This window comes from Pleurodeles waltl, chromosome 8 (assembly GCF_031143425.1).
Source record: "Pleurodeles waltl isolate 20211129_DDA chromosome 8, aPleWal1.hap1.20221129, whole genome shotgun sequence".
In the NCBI taxonomy this organism is placed as follows: domain Eukaryota; kingdom Metazoa; phylum Chordata; class Amphibia; order Caudata; family Salamandridae; genus Pleurodeles; species Pleurodeles waltl.
In genome coordinates this window covers 127,645,804-127,663,789 of record NC_090447.1, presented here as the reverse complement: position 1 = coordinate 127,663,789, position 17,986 = coordinate 127,645,804, and the positions used below count along the sequence as shown (strand labels likewise).

At 47.6% G+C, this 17,986-nt stretch overlaps 1 protein-coding gene and 1 long non-coding RNA gene across 4 annotated transcripts in view; one reads left to right on the top strand and one right to left on the bottom strand.

Moving 5' to 3' along the window:
- The window catches only part of LOC138249813 (uncharacterized), a 42,451-nt gene extending 33,505 nt beyond the window's left edge, over positions 1 to 8,946 (bottom strand). The window contains exons 1-2 of the long non-coding RNA XR_011194846.1: positions 8,851 to 8,946; positions 8,219 to 8,476 (exon numbers count right to left, since the gene is read on the bottom strand). This is a non-coding gene — a long non-coding RNA (uncharacterized lncRNA). The remainder of the gene's footprint in view (positions 1 to 8,218; positions 8,477 to 8,850) is intronic.
- TENM4 (teneurin transmembrane protein 4) overlaps positions 1 to 17,986 on the top strand; it is a 1,476,030-nt gene that overhangs the window by 719,537 nt on the left and 738,507 nt on the right. The window lies entirely within an intron of this gene.

Below are 17,986 nucleotides of genomic sequence, written 5' to 3'. Positions count from 1 at the left end.
ATGGTGGCATTCGGGGGGCACAATGGGCCGCAAGAAAAGAGATGCTTCGAAATGCCACTTTTCTTAAATCTGGGCCGGTGCCCGACTGCTGACTGCCCCTCCAGCACTGACCGAGACCCCAAATACAGCTTTCAAGCAGAGATGAAAGAGCTTTTGGCAGCTTCTCTCAAAATCACACAGCAAGAGAGAGCTGCTGACCTCCCTCCCCTACTCTGTCTACAAGATGCCTGAAAAGATGGAACATGTGTGCAATAGAGAAGTTAGTAGCTTCAATCGGCGACAGGAGTGGGAAGTTTGAGAGGGTACAAGGATGTTGATCTTTGCCCCAACCCTTCCCCAAATCAAAACCTAGGACCTCTGCTCAGAATCCGTCTTCAGGGAACAGCTCTGCTTCCCAAGAGCTGTCGGTCATTGATGTTCAGTGTTGATGACGTAGCCATGGTACCATGGACCAGTGCTTAATTTGTGCTTGTTGTTTCCGGTGCTGAGCACCGGCACTTATTTGTGAGGGCCGGGGATTATTCTTGTGCCTCAAGCATTTGTGCTGGCAGATTTAATTACAGCAGCCTCGTGTTTAAGAGAAGGGCTTTGAGCACAGGTACCTCTTTATTTACAAATTAAGCACTGCCATGGACCCTAGTGCAGGCCTGAAAAATGGGCACCCGCAGCCCCATATAGTTGGTGAAATAGATCCACAGTTGGGGTGCAGAGGGCTCCTCACACCCCGGGGCCCTGGTGCTACTGCACCTGCCGCACTGTTGTTGGGTACGCTCGTGGTCAGTGTTTGGAATATATGCTATGGCTCAGGCGCCACGCCCTCCCCCTCCTTGCAGTAATGCACGCTTATTGCTGTATGGGCATGTGTCAAAACTTCAAATCAAGACAATGAAAAAAGATCGCTGTTCAGTTAACCCTGACCACATCCTCTCGCCTCCATCCTCAGAAAACAAGTCTGATTTCATTAACTCCTGCTCTGGGGTAGCCACTGCATTGGACCCCTGTGTTTGCAAACGCGTTTTTCTGCTCCCAAGAGGTCAATTATTGTTCAAGGGAAAGTTGTAATTTTAAAATAAAAAATTCCGGTTTTTTTCTACTTCTTTCAGGTTGCCCTGCTGGTAAATTCATTTTCCAGCAGTCCACAGCACATTTTTTTTCAGATTTGTTTTCATCAGTTTTCAGCAAAGCCTTCGAGGACCTATTAACGTTTGATCAGCGCTGACTTTGATGTGAGAAAATGTTAAAAATCCGCGGAGCAAGAAAGTCTGAGACCGGTGTTCATGAAAGATGTAGCTGCTTCGTCTCCTCCGTGACTGTCGTGTTTATATTTATAATTAATGCTTTTATTTTTATTTCCGACGCTCTCTTTTCGTTTTTAGCAGATGAAAAGCACAGCTCCCCTTTTGTCTTGTCTTTTCAAATTACACGTTTTACTCGGCTTCCGCGAGGATCAAAGTTTTCCTTCGCGAGGACTCCTGGGAATCCCCGGCGCGTGCTAGGCCGGGCTGCGTGCTTCGTTTTCATAACTTTAGTCCTAGCGCAGGGGTGGCTCTCACAGGCCTATGTCTGCTCCAAATAGGGGCTGCCTTTTTGAGGAACGGCTATGGAGCTGATACACTTCTTAATTACGAGTTATTGGCTCATCTGCGGGCATTAAGGGCTGTTAACTACCTTCCCCTGCAGTTATGGGCCCAAGTCGCAGGTTACGGACCTTAAAGGGGGCGAGGAGGGACATTAACAGCTGTTATTGCCCCTCAGCTGTGAATAGCAATGCTATTCGCACACTGTCAGTCATATGTGAATAAATGATGGTCTGGCTGCAGTATGGAACAGGAGACCTCTGTGAGTCCAGTGACGTAACGGAACTTGAGGGACCCCACTGGAAACTACTTGGAGGGCCCCACTCCCGGACTCTGTCTGGAGCTCGCAGGCCAAGGTATCTGGCTGAGGGCCTCCCCTGGAACTCCTGGGGTGAAGTGGGAGGGAGGTGAAGGAGAGGGGGGGCTCACCGCTTTGGGGTGGCGGGCTAGCGGGGGCTAATGTTACATCACTGTGTGAGTCTGTACTCTAGGGTGGTATTTTAGGAACCATGCCATGGCGCAGGGTGGAACTCCCTTCGCTCCATGCTTCGGACAGATCCTCCATCTTTAGGTCTTGTCTACTTCCAGCTTCAGCTGGCTGTTGTCGAAGATCTATAGTCTATACAACAATATACAAAGAGTGGACTTTGCATCAGAACCCTTTGACCGTGTTTGGAACTCTTTCTTCTCTCAGTTCCTGCTCCTTACTCAACGCTTTTCTCTGTCTTCTTGTTTTCCTCCCGTCCCTAGAACATTTCCTTTTTGCATAGTTTTTGATTTGATAACTTGTGTCCTTCCACTGCTGCCAAGGAGGAACTATTTCTTTATTTCTCTTTTGGCACTCAATAAAAGAGCATCTTCTTCGCTCTCTTCCTGCATCACCCACTTTATTTTTTATTCATTTTAAATTCTTTTTGAAGTGCCGGGCAGATGCACGCTGTTAGTGGGCAGCTTGCTTCTAGCCCTTTGCCCCCAGACCTCCCCCCTCATCTTGCTGTATTTTTTAGTACTTTGTTCATTTTTTTGTGAGGGCCCTGCAGGTAAACACTGTTACTAGGCTTTTCTCTTGAACTAATTTGCAATGCATCCCGCACATACTTTATTTTTAAAATTTATTGTTAAAAAATGGTTGTTGGCCAGCTTAAATAAATATAAATTGAAACAAAAAATCCTTGCAAGATGGCTGGCATGTATGCGCTCACATGCACATACACCGGCTTCCCTTTTGCAATGGTTTATGTTCTTGTTTGACAAAGAGCATTCTATGTGCCCACACAATGCACACACACAGACTGCCATCCTGGAATGCTTTTAACCATGCAGCAGGTCTGTGCCTGCATGTTAAAGGCAAGACCTTCTGACTTTGACAATATGTGCTCTCACAAGGTTTCAGCAAGGTTATGTTTGAAAGGCCATCTTAATGGCTCTCATTTCTCGCAAAAATGACACACAATTTCAAAAACAGGAAAATGGAGTTTCATCCCTCCAGGGTTGTACTACTGCTCTTCATCACAGCTTCTCCATGACCAAGAGCCTGAGAGACTGAGGCACTGACATCAAAAAAATAATTTATCCTCATCTGTACCTATACAGTCCTAACATGGGTGAGTCAGAGCAGAGGCCTCTACATGGAGGCCTCTCTGAGAGGAAACTTAGGGGCATATTTACAAAAAAAGTGGCGTACGTTTCTCCCCCCACCAGTACCTTACAACACCATGGTTGTACCGTATTTACAATACGACGCACCATGGTGGTTGTTAACACAATAGCGTCAACATTTTTGATGCTATTGTGGCGCTGTGCTACAATAGCGTCAAAATGTTTTAACATAATGGGTGCGTCATTTTAATGCCTGCTCTGAGCAGGCATTAAAAAAGATGGAAAAAATGGCACAGTGAAATCTTGTAAATTTCACTGCATCATTTTTTCAGGGCTCCAAGCTCTGTAACGCCCCCTTGCATACATTATGCCTTGTGCAGGCATAATGCAGCACAAGTGGTTACAAAGTGGTGCAATGCAAGCATTGCGCCACTTTGTAAATATGGCACGTCGGAAATGCCTACCTAACGCCACACTACCGTCAAAAAATTACACTAATGTGGCGCAAGGAGGCACAAGGGGCTCGTAAATATGCCCCTTAGTTATATTGCCGAGACCCCAATGCAAAAAAACGATTCAGGAGGAAAGTTCGGAACACTTGCACTGCAATAGAAAATGGCTGCAGTAGACGCGGAACTGACACTTTAGAAACCTTCTTGGGTGGTTCTATATTTGTAATTATCGCCTGTCCGCAAAGGAAGAATGGAATTAAAATAATAGAATAACGATAATAGCAACAATACTGATGATAGAAATAATATCAATCAGAAAAATAATAATGATAAATAATGTCTTGGTGCTAACAGGGTCAATTAAATCATGTGATTCTGCAGCTGTTGTGTTTTCATCATAATTATGGATTTGCTGCACTTACCACATAATGCATTATCTGATCCATAATCTGCAGATTTTATTAAAAAATGTTTCTAGCTCATACAGATCAAAAGTTTTTTAAAACATGGCAAGAAGTGTTGAGAATTAAGAAAAGTAATAACAATACAGACACAAATGGCAATAATAATAACATTCACAAAAATAAAAACAACTATAATTATGACGATAATAATATACATTATATTAATAGATCATATATTACTCTAAATTAAGTGCTCCTGGTGGGAACTACTGTAGGTTAATTAAAAGTGTTTTCTCCTCGATCCTACAACTACCTGTAATAGGTGATTAGGGGCACAATTTACAAAGGCTTTTTTGAGGTCAAAAGCCGATTTACACCTGAAAAATGCAGGCTCGACTCGCGGGATGGAAAAGGGGCAGAGCGGCGCGTGACAGGTGCCCAAAAAAAAAAAAATAATAATAAAAAATAAAACTTACCTATTTACTGCGCAGCTCCATCTGCTCTGCTCTGCTCCATTGTTGCAGGCACAGGCTCTCAGCCAATCGTACCGCTGCTTTCATGCTGCTGGCAGCATGAAAGCAGCAGTAGGATTGGACGGAGTGCACAGCCATTGGGAGCCTGTGCCTGCTCTCTCTAACCCGACAATGCAGTGGCGGGTTTGAGAGAGCCTAGTGCACATGTGTCTTTGGCCAGCCTGAGCCGGCTGGCCAAACATACACGCGGACTGAGAGTGCCCCCGTCAAGCCCGTGGCCCCGCCCACTTTTATAGTAAAAACATAATAAACAGAGTGTAACTCATGCATGCATCGCATGCATCAATTACTCTTCACTTACACAGCATCAAACAGATGTGAGTTCTTGAGATTTACAACTACATCGGCTAGGGATAACCTACAAAAGTTTAGTTTGCAACTTAATTTACACCCATGCACATTTCTAAGTGTGTGTCAGAGGAGCTTACAAGTGCATCCCATGGAAATGTGGGGAATATTTTGCACTCACTAGTGAGCTACACACTTTTGTAAAGGCATTTCTTACTCTTTACAGCACACTCAAGGTGCATTTTTTAATAAAACGGGTGAAATGGTGCTATAGTATGGCAACATGCAACCGTTTTCCGTAGTACTCATTTGTATGTGTAGAGGGAAGACAGGTTAGGGATAAATAACTAAAATAAAAAAGAAGGAAAATAAAAGGATGACATTTCTCTGGTTTGTAAACCTTAAGCAGGCAGCTCTACCAGTTGTCTAGAGTAGGCGCATATACTCTTAGGGATCCAGGTCAATTTAGCTGTTTATAGCTGGCAACAAAGTTATTCATAATTGGGCATCTATAGTCGGAATCATTTATTGACTCAGTTAAACAGGTGTAAATTACACCCATTAGTTGGAGTAAATAAGTATATTATATCTTTTATCATTTTTGTGAATTGTGTCCCAGATGATCAGAGGCCTGTGTGCCAACAACTAGTTTCAATATAAGCGTGCAAATATCCATATAGGATAAGCACCAGGAAGCGCAGGCTTGAGCATTGAGGACCAAGGATCGTGTGCATTACCCTGGTCTGTACCGCGGGACAGCTTTAACTGGTTGTACAGTGGAAACCGGGACAGTGCACCCTAATGCAGTGAATGTGCTGTTGTACAGGCACAAGCTCATGACTGCACTGGGAACAGTGCACTAGAGAAAGGGGGACTGGATTTTTAAAAATGTAGATCCACCTTTCAGCCTGCAGGTGCAAATCTGGACCGATTTTTAAAGAGGAGCAGAGATCCCCCTGCAGGAGGGTGCAGAGAGTGACTTCGCCCCTTTCATGTGTCACCCCTGAGCGTGGCACTCACTGTGATCCACCTGTGTGCGGGGCACAGTCGGTGCTATTCTTGACCGTCTTGTTGCCTCTAACTTGGTCTCTCTAATACGCCATGGGCACAAAGGCAACAGATGCCCTCATTCGCACAGGGGCACACGCTATACAAATAAGGACTTGTGTTACAGATGGAGACCTGTAAGCGTCTGCAGCCCCTTCTGTAATACCAAAGTGCCCCACAGTGCACAAAGCAGGCACAGAAGCCTGTTTTACACTTTCTATAATACACCCCAATATCCTGCCACTGTTTGAAATTAAATCCAAAGAAGATAAAGTTTCTGCACTCAGGAAAGCCATGCCATACTTCACTAAATTAACCCATTGTCATGTACTTCCACACACAGGGTTTATTTTGTTATCTGGCCTAACAGTACCATTCATATTACCAGTGGTTCACTTAAGCCCTTTCGTGCTTTTAAGCCCAGAAAATAAATAAACTCCAGAATTAGGAGTCTGAGGCTTCAACAAATTTCATTGTCTAAAATATCTCTTCCAGCTGCGGAGCCTTGCAAGCTTTTTCAAAGTTGCTGGCAGATTGTTTTTCCTTGATCATCTCTTTGAGTCCTTCCTGCTTAGACCCCCGAGCTTACAACTCCTCTTGTCTTCTCTTCTGCAGCATGGCTGTCAGAAATAAGAAACAGATTCCAGCGTGCATTGACCTCAGTTACTTCCAAATTGTAAGCATGGGAGTATTTTCATTGAAATAAATTGAAGAACGACTTTAAACAGGATTTTAGGCTTTGAATTTTACGACTACTTCCCAAATAAAGTGAGTTTAACCTCTGCATAGCTCTTCTTTAATTAAAGCTGTTCCTTCCCACCAATGTCTGTTAAGACCACAACGTCACTTCCTGTTGCTGCGTCCGTGGATGGTATGAGGCAAAGCCTTCTTTAACCTGCCACCAGTGCAACCCTCCTGAGACGTTGACTATCCATCAGGAAGATGCAGGAATGTGTGTGCATGGCTGTGACTTTCCTGCTTGAACATATGCAGCTGAATAATCAGAGCAACAAAGAGATGGGTTAATCAGTCCATCAGAATAGACAGGGATACCCAAAATCAGGCAAGATACTGATGCAGGAGAACTGAGCTGAAGGCACACCAACGTCAACACTCAGCTCAGTTTGCATACACCCAATCCTTTGTTTTCTCTCTCAATTTTCACATTCAGTTTGAAACTGCCTTTCCCCAACTGGATGTTCTAATTTGTGCATAACATAGCATAGTGTAGTATTGCACAACACAGCAAATTCTTGCACAACATCAAGTAACATAGCATAGATGTGTAATAATGTAATAATGTGCAGCAACGTGAAGTTCTATAATGAAGCATAGCATATTGTAACATAGAGTAGCATACCACAGGGGACATCATAACATAGCATGACATAGCACAATTCAATCTATCAATAACATAATGTAGAACAATGCAGGCAGGCTATAGCATGAAATAGCATAACATGACATAGCATAACATAACTCAGCCCAACCCAACAACTCCTTAACATAACGTAATGTACAGTATCACAGATGATAGTTTTGAACAGCACATCGTGATACAACACAGCAAAGTAGAGACTAGCGCAGAATAACACAAGTCAATCTGGTAACAGAATCACATAGCAAAACACAATGTTCAACAGCACAGATTATGGCATGGAAGTTGTTACAAAGTGGGTTCCTCCCATTTAATACCCCTGCATTTTTCCCTTTTGGACTACCTGGTTTTGATTTTTTACTGTGAGTGAGACTAACTAATTGAGCCTCTCACACTGTGCAATTCTGTGGAAATGGACTGAGAATGCTAACCACAAGGGCCCATCTTTAAAGACAAAAGTGGTGAACTGCATGCACACCACCCATAAACTGCCTCCACCCCAGATTGGACAAGACTGTAGAAGACACTCAGATGTCTTCATCTCCAGAATCTGGTCCTCTCCGCGTGGCCTGATGGGAGGACACTACTGGGAAGCAAGACGGCTTAATAACAGAAAACTGTTAGCCACAGTTCTCCCCGTCCCTTATTTGTTCCTCCTCTCTTACCACCTGACACATGAGCTTCATCCCTTAACCTGACAGCCGAAGAGAGCCTGGCACCATACATAATTTGTGCTTCGACCACATTGTCCCATAAAGCTTCCTGGCCATCCCTGGTTATATTGCCTCTTACATCAACAGAAGACACTACCTGCAAAACAGCAAATGGAGCAGGCACATTCACCGCGCCACTGGATGCCAACATAGGGCGTAGACTTGTACACTGGATCTGGACTGCAATCAAGAGATTGTGAGGACTGGAGGTAGAATAGATACCCTACCTGTTCCTTTGTAACCCCCCTTCTTCCCTGTCACTCCCTCCAAGTGCTAGGCAGATGCAATGTGCAGCTCTGCTTATTGGATATTCAGTGCATTCAAGAAGGCAAGGGAGGGTGTTGTAGCACTGTCTTGTTGCAGTATGTGCATGTTTTCTGAATATTGAAAGCCAGCGACCTTTAGGAATCTGGAAGAAGAGTTGTGGAGAGGCACAGCTGCAGGATGGCCCGCACCTGATCAATTCTGCAAGGCTTCTCAGCATCCTAAAGAGAAGATGGAGAGAGAGAAAGCATTAACTGAGCACTCTACGACTACAACAGTAGGAAGCTGAATACCGAATGAGGACGATTGTGCGGCGTATGCATTCTGGAAGTCTGAATATTTAAATGCTGAATGTCGTAAAATAGCAAGCCAAAAACACATTAAACAGCTAGTAGAAGAGAGGCGGTGGCTGCACGCGTCAAGAGCAAGTATAAATACAAAAGCTGGAGTGTGTAGTTCCTGTCACTTGGCATAGGACCCACAGAGACAGCCAAGGCGCACAGAACCACCTTGATGTAGGAAATTCACTCATACAGTTCTGGACACGTAGAAGTGTCACTGTTTAAAAACATGATATATGCCTTAGCAGAGATACCTGAGATGTTCCTCAAATGTAGATGGATGGGGATGCTTGCATCCCGGCTTTGCCAAAGCACAACGAAAACTGCAAGCTAGAACTCCATCAAAACCTGCCAAAAAAAAGATATATTCATTAAGGGCCAGTTGTAGCAAAGGTTTTTACCCATTCTGTGTCTATGGGAAAAAGTGTTCGTACATATGGCCCTAAATGAGGCATGTGCTGGACCGAACCCAGGATGGACACCGCTACTCATTCTGGAGATCACCTACACCTTCAGCGAGATCACTCAGATCTGGGAATCTCTAGCTGGTGGAGCTGCATGCCCTTTCTTTGAAAAACCTTATTTTTACAATCATGTAGGGCACCTAACCACTTCCATAGGTATGATCATTGTTGGATCGCAGCTTGTCCTCCAGGGAGTTTCTCCTACCAGCACAACCCTTACAAGAGCCACACTGCACGAGCTGCGCTGCTGATTACTTTGGGGTGAAGTCCCACATGCAGTGACAAGCTGAGCCCTTTCATACAGTCGCACTGATGTCCCCTCACTCAGAACTGAATGTGAGTGACATAAGCAAAGAAAGCATTGAAAATGGAAAGCCTGGAAACTTAAGAGAAAGTTTCAAGGGTACAAAGATATCCTTTCCCCACCTTGAACATTTATCTACAAGGTTTTTGTATTCCTTCCGTATTCTCTTGTGGACTTTTAATCAATTAGCCCCAGTCATTTTACACTGTAATTTTGCTACTAATGAGGACGCAAAAATAGAAATTGAAATGTATCATTTTTCCCTTTTCCCTGTTGCCTAAGGCTGAACATGGTGTGAATCCCATGGCGCCTATTTCATTACTTTCCATTTTAGGTACAGATGAAAATTAAGGTAGAGCCTTCCCGCGGGAGATGGTGATGAAAAGATCAAAGGGATGCGGTCCATGAAAATAGTTAGGGCAACCATTTCCTGCTCTTCCAACGTAGCCATTTTCACAATAGGTGCTAGGGATGCCAACTAATGTTCGCTGACATAGAAAAAAATAATTTGTTTTAATAACTGTCCTCAAAGGTGACCTCATCAGAAGATCCAGGAAAAGGAGTTCATGCATTGAACTGAGTCATCAATGGCGCCTTTACATGGATGTAGTAAGGGGGGAGTGCATGCTGAATGTTAAAAAGTTATGCTCACAGTGACGTCAACTAGGAAGCAACCAGGATTCCATCTGTGGCCACTCTTATGTTCTGTACACCCCTGGTGCCAACCTTGCAGCCTCTAGTTCAGTGGTCCTGGTGGCAATGCCAGAACCAGAGAGCAAACATGGCACCCTAAAAGCTATGTTTACTTTTTTGTTCACTGCCCTTTACCCAATCCCCAGCAGCAAATAGAACCTGCTCAGGGGCTAGAGAGTAGTCTGGGTGTGGGAGATTCTAGCACTTGGCTCTCATTTCACTTCTTGGCATTGTTGGTGAGAGGGCGGGCACAGGCGGTTATTATTACACCCCCTGCCGTGTCAGATGGAAGAATCGGCACACTGCTGTGGTGTTGTACCACACCGTTCAGTGACTGATGCTTGCCCCCATGAAGAGACGTGGTACAGCAATGTGCCATGAGACGGTGTGCCGCCATCAGGAAATGCAGAGTGACCAAACAGCACAATGTGGTACTATGGAGAAGGAAGGTGTGGCACATTTCCATGCGTAGGTACAGTCTACACCAGGCGAAAATATGACTCACTGCCACTTGGACCAATTATTCTGGTCTCCTGCTTATCCAGGGCAGGAGCTTTAAAGTAAGAGTAGGTTTGGATGGGCCGTACCAGCCAAATGCGTCTGTCACTGGACGGGGATTATAAGGCCCTACCTGCACATTGTGAGGCTGTACCTGCACATTGTGAGGCTGCACTGCTACAAATGAGCCTATAAAAGTGCAATGTAAGACTGCACGTGGGAAATGAGGCTTCATTGAAGTAGACACATCTATATCTGCCCGTTTTGAGGCTGGACCTGGGCATTTAAACCCAAGCCTGTTCATTTGATGCTATCGCTGATGACATGTTTTTTCCACATGCACATGTTGGGTGTGGTGCAAACCATTTAACCCATAGGTGCATGAGTGTTAGAAATGGGGTTTTTGGTTGGCAGTTAGGTTGCCCTCTGTCCAAGCAAGAACCCTCACTCTAGTCAGGGTAAGTCACACACAATCCAAAATCAGCCTGTGCTCACCCTCCGGTAGCTTGGCACGAGCAGTCAGGCTTAACTTAGAAGGCAATGTGTAAAGCATTTGTGCAATAAATCATACAACACCATAGTATAACACCACAAAAATACACCACACAGTGTTTAGAAAAATATAGAATATTTATCTGGATACTTGTAGGTCAAAACGATCAAAGTTGCAATACGAATTTGTAAAGATATCACTGAAAAGTGATATTAAGTGTCTTTAAGTCTTTTAAAAAGCAATAAAGTGTCTTTCAAGCATAGAGTACCTGGTTTCTGGTGGGAAATCTCCTCAGAGGGCCACAGGAGAAGAGATGCGTGGAAAAAGGGGTGTGTGCGTCGATTTCTCCTCAGCACACACAGACTTGCGTCGTTCTTTTCCACGCGGGGAAGTCGGGCGTCGTTTTCCGGCGCGCAGACAGTCTCTTTTTGTGGATCGCGGGGATTACCAGATGTCCCGGGTCTGTGCGTGGATTCTCCTGCTTATTTTCCGGCTGCGCGTCGTTCTGCGGGGCTGCGCGTCGAAGTTTCGATCTCACGGTAGGCGTCGCGTCGATTTCTCCTTGGAAGTCGGGCGGCGTTGTCCTTGCGAGGCCGTGCGTAGAAATTTTGGTCTCACGGCAGGCGTCGCGTCGATTTCTCCTTGGAAGTCGGGCGGCGTTGTCCTTGCGAGGCCGTGCGTCAAAGTTTCGCACTCACGGTAGGCGTCGCGTCGATTTCTCCTTGGAAGTCGGGCGGCTTTGTCCTTGCGAGGTTGTGCGTCGAAGTCTCGATCGTCCCGAGGGCGTCGCGTTGATCAGCGTCGGTGTGCGGCGTTTTTCTTGCCGCGAAACAAGCTGTGCGCCGAAATTTTCGGCGCACGGAGCGTCCACGTGAAAGGCAGAAGTCTTTTTGGTCCTGAGACTTCAAGGAACAGGAGGCAAGCTCTATCCAAGCCCTTGGAGAGCACTTTCACAGCCAGACAAGAGTTCAGCAAGGCAGCAGGGCAACAGCAAGACAGCAGTCCTTTGGAGAAAGCAGACAGGTGAGTCCTTTGAGCAGCCAGGCAGTTCTTCTTGGCAGGATGTAGTTTCTGGTTCCGGTTTCTTCTCCAGCAAATGTCTCATGAGGTAGGGCAGAGGCCCTGTTTTATACTAAGTTGTGCCTTTGAAGTGGGGGTGATTTCAAAGAGTCTCTAAGAAATGCACCAAGTTCCCTTTCAGCTCAATCCTGTCTGCCAGAGTCCCAGTAGGGGGTGTGGCAGTCCTTTGTGTGAGGGCAGGCCCTCCACCCTCCCAGCCCAAGAAGACCCATTCAAAATGCAGATGTATGCAAGTGAGGCTGAGTACCCTGTGTTTGGGGTGTGTCTGAGTGAATGCACAAGGAGCTGTCAACTAAACCTAGCCAGACGTGGATTGAAGGGCACAACAAGATTTTAGTGCAAAGAAATGCTCACTTTCTAAAAGTGGCATTTCTAGAATAGTAATATTAAATCCGACTTCACCAGTCAGCAGGATTTTGTATTACCATTCTGGCCATACTAAATATGACCTTCCTGCTCCTTTCAGATCAGCAGCTGCCACTTCAACAGTGTATGAGGGCAGCCCCAATGTTAGCCTATGAAGGGAGCAGGCCTCACAGTAGTGTAAAAACGAATTTAGGAGTTTTACACTACCAGGACATATAACTACACAGGTACATGTCCTGCCTTTTACCTACACAGCACCCTGCTCTAGGGGTTACCTAGGGCACACATTAGGGATGACTTATATGTAGAAAAAAAGGGGAGTTCTAGGCTTGGCAAGTACTTTTAAATGCCAAGTCGAAGTGGCAGTGAAACTGCACACACAGGCCTTGCAATGGCAGGCCTGAGACAAGGTTAAGGGGCTACTGAGGTGGGTGGCACAACCAGTGCTGCAGGCCCACTAGTAGCATTTAATCTACATGCCCCAGGCACATGTAGTGCACTCTACTAGGGACTTACAGGTAAATTAAATAGTCAATCATGGATAAACCAATCGATAGTACAATTTACACAGAGAGCATATGCACTTTAGCACTGGTTAGCAGTGGTAAAGTGCTCAGAGGTCAAAAGCCAACAACATCAGGTCAGAAAAAAATAGGAGGAAGGAGGCAAAAAGTTTGGGGATGTCCCTGTCAAAAAGCCAGGTCCAACATGACCCCCCACCAGCCTAAAGCCAGGGGAGAACAATCACTATCCTGATGTACTTCCCTGTTTGAGGCGACAGAACAAGGACCCAGGCCCACAACAGCAGGGGCATGCTCCAGTTCTTCGCCTTCCTGACTCCCATTGGATCCCTCTGTCCATACTCTCAGGGCCCACTAAGCCCATCCATGGGGAACCTTTCTCCTTTCCTGCGGATCTCATCTGTGTAGCACCTAACCTTACTTTGCTCACAGATGTATCCCAGGAGCAGGATAGTACCACCATGACCAACATAGTGGTGTTGCCCACTCTACCCCTGGGGTGTGACACTTGTCCCCTCCCCAGGGATAACTTTGTCCCCCCGGACAGCAAGCCACAGTGATTACTGACAGCTGCCAGGGATGAGAGCCAGGCCCCAGGCCTCTCAAAGCTCTCCAACCACTGTGGCTGTGGAGAGTGGGGGGCGGTAGCCCCAGGTGCTGGGCACCCTTTAACCACTCTCCCTTCCACCAGGTCAGGGATGACAGCCTGAACCTGGTCCTCCCCTCTGGGGCTTTGTACCCTCCCTCCTGGAGCGGTACCCCCAGGGTCCAACATGGTCAGGGTGCTTACAGAAGTCACCCTGTACCATTCCTCCACCAGTGCAGGGCTGTTAACCTGCCACTGGCCCTCCAACCTGGGGCCTGTACCTTCAGGTTGGACTAGGGCCCGGGGTGAGGCTTCCCTCCCCCTGCCCTCCCTTCTGGGGTCCAGCACCCTCCAACTAGGAGTGGCCTCCTCAGAAGACAACATGGTAGGGGCACTGTTATCAGTAGCCCCTCCCTCCAGGTCCGGGGGGACACCCTGAACCTGGTCTTCCAGCCCAGGGTCTGTACCCTCAGACTGGATCACTGCCTGGCAAACCAGGACTTCCTGGGAGGCACACCTACCCCCCACCAGGTCAGAGTTTAACCTCTGCACCTGCCCATTCAACTCAGAGTCACCACCCTGAAGTTGAACAATTGCCTGGCACGCCAGGACTTCCTGGAGGGCACCCTGACCCTCCACCAGGTCAGAGTTTAACCTCTGCACCTGACCATTCAACTCAGAGTCACCACCCTGAAGTTGAACAATTGCCTGGCACACCAGGACTTCCTGGAGGGCACACTGACCCTCCACCAGGTCAGAGTTTAACCTCTGCACCTGACCATTCAACTCAGAGTCACCACCCTGAAGTTGAACAATTGCCTGGCGCACCAGGACTTTCTGGGAGGCACACCTACCTCCCACCAGGTCAGAGTTTAACCTCTGAACCTGGTTCTCCAACCTAGGGTCACCATCCTGAGGTTGGACAACTGCCTGGTACACCAGGGCTTTCTGGGGGGCACACCTACCCCCCACCAGGTCAGAGGTTAACCTCTGAACCGGGATATCCAACCCAGAGTCACCACCCTGAGGTTGAACCATTGCCTGGCAGGCCAGGACTTTCAGGGAGGCACACCTACCTCCCACCAGGTCAGAGTTTAACCTCTGAGCCTGGTTCTCCAACCCAGGGTCACCACCCCGAGGTTGAACCATTGCCTGGTATACCAGGACTTTCTGGGGGGCACACCTACCCCCCACCAGGTCAGAGTTTGACCTCTGAACCTGGTTAGCCAACCCAGAGTCACCACCCTGAGGTTGGGCAATTGCCTGGCACCCCAGGACTTTCTGGGAGGCACACCTACCTCCCACCAGGTCAGAGTTTAACCTCTGAACCTGGCCATCCAACCCAGAGTCGACACCCTGAGGTTGGACAACTGCCTGGCACGCCAGGACTTTCTGGGGGGCACACCTACCCCCCACCAGGTCAGAGTTTAACCTCTGAACCTGACCATCCAACCCAGCGTCAACACCCTGAGGTTGGACAATTGCCTGGCACAGCAGGACTTCTTGGGAGGCACACCTACCTCCCACCCGGTCAGAGTTTGACCTCTTCACCTGGTAAGCCAACCCAGAGTCACCACCCTGAGGTTGAACCATTGCCTGGCATTCCAGGACTTTCTGGGGGGCACATCTACCCCCCACCAGGTCAAAGTTTAACCTCTGAACCCGGTTATCCAACCCAGAGTCACCACCCTGAGGTTGAATCTTTGCCTGGCATGCCAGGACTTCCTGGGGGGCACTCTCACCCCCCACAAGGGACACGCCGTCCCCAAGGGCCACACAAGAGTCTGGTTGGCGCAGGTCTCCCGACCTCTGCCCATCCGGCAGAGTCTGGGTTTCCCCCAAACCTGAAACGGTTTCACCTGGGTCATTCCTGGGGGGCTCTGCTCTCAGAGCTGACCCCTGACTTTCAAGATCCTCCACTGGGGTCGGCCACCCCCTCTCAACCCTATGTCTGGACTTCTGCACCCCCTCACTAGGAGTGGTACTGCCAGACACCAGAACTGTTGGGATGCTGTCTACAGTCATCCCCCCAAGTTCTTCTGACACTGCGGGGCTTCCCTCAAAAGGTAGCCCTACGGTACAGGTTAGGCTCTGAGACCTACCTGGGACACTACAATCCTCTCCCACCTCACTTGGTCGGGAACCACCTAGACCACTCCCTTCAGGAGCACCCCCAAATGCCTCTTCAGACTCTCTGGTACTCACCCAAAAGTCTGCCTCCACTGTAAGTTCCCTGGGGTCAGAGAACTCACACTCCACCTGGTGTTGGCGTAGCTCTGGAAAATAAGGACCAGACATATGCTCTCCAGCAATTACATCACTCTGCCCTTCACATGTATTAACCACAGTACCCTTCACCCAACCACCCAGTAACTCAACCTTGGAAAAGCACTCTACTTCACCCTCCTGAGACTGGTGAGACAGTATCTGTCTGTCCCTGACACTCAACCCAAACTCTTCTGGGATGTCTCTACACTCTATATCCAGGACGTCCACCAGGGGGGAACCCTTTTCTCTGTCACTCTCTGCTAGAGTCAGTAAAGTGTCCCTCCCCCCAGTAGGAATATGACTCCCTGTGCCAGTTCCCCAATCCTTCTCAGGGACCCTGTGCATAACGGGAACTACCTCATACCCTTGAACCGCCTGGGGTGTGTCAACTCTCTTCTTTAAGTTGGGTACCACATCTCTGGGCTTGTGCCCTTCTTCAGCAGTACTAGATGCAAGATTTTTGCTGCCACCATCTGAACTGGACTCAGCCCTTCCGGCCTCCAGTTTCAGCTCTTTACAGCTCAGCTCTTGAGCTGCAATCTTTTCTTCTTCCAGGGCTAAGAGACTTGCTGCCTCAGCCCTTTCAATAAACTCATCTAGCTCTTCCATCCACCGTGCTTGAGCCATGAGCCATTCTTTTTTCACTGGGTCTCTTTCCTCATCTGAGTCGTCCTCCTCCTCCTCTGAGGGGTACTTAGTCATTTGGTTTCTTGCTGCCTCTCTCTCTGCCCATCTGTCTTCCTCCCAGACTATGTAGGCATGTAGCATCTCTGCTTTAGTAGATCTCTTTGCTACAGGAAGGCCACATTCTCTGCAAAGCTTCCTTAGGTCAGCCTTAGTGAGGTGGTCAGTAGGCAAAAAGAATAAGTAGGTAAGCGATCCCATTCTGATAGGATCTTACCAGCAAAAACCAAAATCCAAAGTCCAAAATATCAATAGTATATCCAGGAGGACATCAGAGACCAAAAGTCAAAAAAGAGATAAAAAATCAAGTTGACCTTCAACTGTGGGTAGGTAGTGAAATACTTAGCTACTGTATGTCACTGCACAAACACAAGTCCTATCCTCACCGCTGATCACCAATGTTAGAAATGGGGTTTTTGGTTGGCAGTTAGGTTGCCCTCTGTCCAAGCAAGAACCCTCACTCTAGTCAGGGTAAGTCACACACAATCCAAAATCAGCCTGTGCTCACCCTCCGGTAGCTTGGCACGAGCAGTCAGGCTTAACTTAGAAGGCAATGTGTAAAGCATTTGTGCAATAAATCATACAACACCATAGTATAACACCACAAAAATACACCACACAGTGTTTAGAAAAATATAGAATATTTATCTGGATACTTGTAGGTCAAAACGATCAAAGTTGCAATACGAATTTGTAAAGATATCACTGAAAAGTGATATTAAGTGTCTTTAAGTCTTTTAAAAAGCAATAAAGTGTCTTTCAAGCACAGAGTACCTGGTTTCTGGTGGGAAATCTCCTCAGAGGGCCACAGGAGAAGAGATGCGTGGAAAAAGGGGTGTGTGCGTCGATTTCTCCTCAGCACACACAGACTTGCGTCGTTCTTTTCCACGCGGGGAAGTCGGGCGTCGTTTTCCGGCGCGCAGACAGTCTCTTTTTGTGGATCGCGGGGATTACCAGATGTCCCGGGTCTGTGCGTGGATTCTCCTGCTTATTTTCCGGCTGCGCGTCGTTCTGCGGGGCTGCGCGTCGAAGTTTCGATCTCACGGTAGGCGTCGCGTCGATTTCTCCTTGGAAGTCGGGCGGCGTTGTCCTTGCGAGGCCGTGCGTAGAAATTTTGGTCTCACGGCAGGCGTCGCGTCGATTTCTCCTTGGAAGTCGGGCGGCGTTGTCCTTGCGAGGCCGTGCGTCAAAGTTTCGCACTCACGGTAGGCGTCGCGTCGATTTCTCCTTGGAAGTCGGGCGGCTTTGTCCTTGCGAGGTTGTGCGTCGAAGTCTCGATCGTCCCGAGGGCGTCGCGTTGATCAGCGTCGGTGTGCGGCGTTTTTCTCGCCGCGAAACAAGCTGTGCGTCGAAATTTTCGGCGCACGGAGCGTCTACGTGAAAGGCAGAAGTCTTTTTGGTCCTGAGACTTCAAGGAACAGGAGGCAAGCTCT